The sequence below is a fragment of the Triticum dicoccoides genome, chromosome 4B, assembly GCF_002162155.2.
Source record: "Triticum dicoccoides isolate Atlit2015 ecotype Zavitan chromosome 4B, WEW_v2.0, whole genome shotgun sequence".
Taxonomy (NCBI): domain Eukaryota; kingdom Viridiplantae; phylum Streptophyta; class Magnoliopsida; order Poales; family Poaceae; genus Triticum; species Triticum dicoccoides.
Genome location: NC_041387.1, coordinates 325,300,152 through 325,302,842, shown reverse-complemented (window position 1 = coordinate 325,302,842; position 2,691 = coordinate 325,300,152).

Genomic DNA, 2,691 nt, shown 5'->3' with positions numbered 1-2,691 from the left:
GCTTGGCAACCTGTGACCCAACAAGGACTACAGTGAGATCATGAGGAGCATGCTCATTCACACCGGACACGACGGGGACGCGCGAGCTACCTAGGTTCGGGCCACTGTGTGGTATAATACCTTACTCATGCTTTTGTGGGATTGTTGCGCAATGGAGTACTTGGATCTTAAGGTACATGGAGTGTGGCAAAGAGAATGGTTGGATCCCCTTACATGGAGGCGGCCCTGCCCCCTTTGTAGTGCCTTGGTCCTCTTCCCCGAAAATATGAGCGGGAAAGGGTTGCCACAGGGCGAAAATTCAAAGGGGGACATGCACCCATGCTTATCCTGACTAAAGGCGGTCTTTTCCTACCAAAGTTGCCATCCTGACGCACTTTTGGGCTAGGTGATGACCTCTACCCTGGCATGTCGATCCGTCCTGATCTTCTTGCACCAAAGAAGAAGGCTTTGTGACTTGCTTTGGGGGAGGAAGGCACTTCTGCTCCCTTATCACCTGAATGGAAGCTGGCCTTGGTCACGCCCTGCCATCCTTATCCTGATAGTGGGACGTCATCCATGTGATGGACTCGGAGCCCCACGGCTGGCGCCGTACAGCCTGCTTCGTGAGGCAGCCTCGTGAGAGGGGGCCTCGCGAGGCAAGCAGGTGCTTAGTGGCCTTGGCGAGACTTATCCTAGTGGCACGGGTCCTTACGAGGCTGTTCCCCCTGGAGCGGCCGAGGCACGGCCACCCTCCGTGGGCCGCCCAAAGTCCATTCCTGGGCCGAAGGCAGATGGGTCGTGGTACCCTATTTCCCACTGGGCCGACATGACCCACCAGCTACATCTTCACATTCAAGGAAGTGCGTCCTTATTACATGCAAAAAATGATAACTCCCCCTGACAGTTGGGTCCCGCCAGCTATATCATCTCACGCAAGGAAGTGCCTCCTTATCCTCCCTGACAGCTAGGACCCACCCGGTCGAACCTTACATGGGGTTGTTTGTCTGGTAACGAACGTGTACGTACATACTGGTCGATTAGTTTCTCTACAAGGATGAACCGTGCCTGAGTAAGTAGCGGCACGTTTCATAGTAGAGCTCCCGACGTAGCAATTCAGGTAGTTCTGTCTAAATCATGTACACGTACATATAGCCGCGCTGCAAGAAAGTAAATACAGCCACATACGTACATACGGGCGGTGTCTCGAACGCGTATAGCAACGGCATCATGTTCATCTGCAGCCAACCGGCTGGAATGGAATGGAGGAAACAACGTTGTGTTCATCGAGAGACAACCAACGGGGTCAGAATGGGTCCTGTTCATCGGGAGCCATCCAGCTTGGACGGAATAGCCAAAACGGGGTCATGTTCATCAACTGGGGGTCTCGCGTACCGCGAAACAGAGGAGACGGTGTGCTCTTTGACCACCTATGGTCAAAACGGGGTCCAAATCATCCGAAGGGGTCTCGTGTATCGCAAAACAGAGGAAACGGACTTCTATTAAATAGCCTATGGTCAAAACGGGGTCCTGTTGATCTAGAGGGGTCTAGTGTACCGCAAAACAGAGGAAACAGACTTCTCTTCGAGCACCTATGGTTGAAACGTGGTCCTGTTCATCAGGATGGGTGTGGCATACTGCAAAACGGGACTCCACGGGCTCGTGTTCATCCCATGTCTACTGCCTCGCTCCATCCTCCACGGGTGACTAATCATGCACTGTTGACTTCCTCCAGCCTCCACCAGCTACTGTTCACCCACCGCAACTTCCCCCAGCCTCCACCAGCTACTATTCATCTACGGGCTATTGTTCATCTCATCTCCACCGGATACGGTTCATCCATCCTCCATGGGGTCCTGTTCGTCCACCACCAACTGGTTGGGGGTGTGTAGCGGCCTCCTTGGGGTCCTATTCATCAAGCAGCAACCGCCTACATGGCCGGTCTTGTTCATCCAACCCCCACCGGGAACTGTTTCATCCACAACCAACCAATCTGGTAGACTTCCCACACTCTCGACTCATTCTACATATCACGCGCACGGCAACAACACGTACTATTAATCAAGAGGCAACCCAACCAGCTAGCTACATCTCGCATGGGGGGCTCGTTCGATCGGCTTCAACAAGCAGCATGCAGCAGTGAAGGAATCGCTCGTGTTCAGTTAGCAGCGGCAAGCAGCGAAGGAATCACTCGGGTTCAGTTAGCACCGAAGGAATCATTCGTGTTTGGTTAGCAGCGAAGGGATCAATCGGCTTTAGTAGTAGCTATATATAGTGTGATCGCCCGGGTACAGTAAGCGAATGGCTCGCACACACGCGCATACGAGGGAAACGCACAAACCACACAGCATCGCTCAGCCCCGACCACCCACCGTGGCCGGGAACTCCCCGAAATTTTCCTTGCCCTCACTTCTACCACGATTTTTTATGTCATGGACGGTCCAAAGAATGTCACGCAGGTGCGTCTCCGGCCCGCCTAAGACGAAAAGCCCAATTTCTGTCATTATTTTTGTCATAGAAGTAGGAACCCACCACATCAATGACGATACGTGTTTTTTAACAATTATTGTCATAGAAGTGTCATAACCATGACATAAAAAGTTTTTCGTTCATGCAATAATGTCACGGATGTGTATTTTTTGTAGTGATGAGTTTGAAGATGTGCAAACACAATGGTGACACAGAAGATTCTTGACCCATGGTTTTGATGGGTGG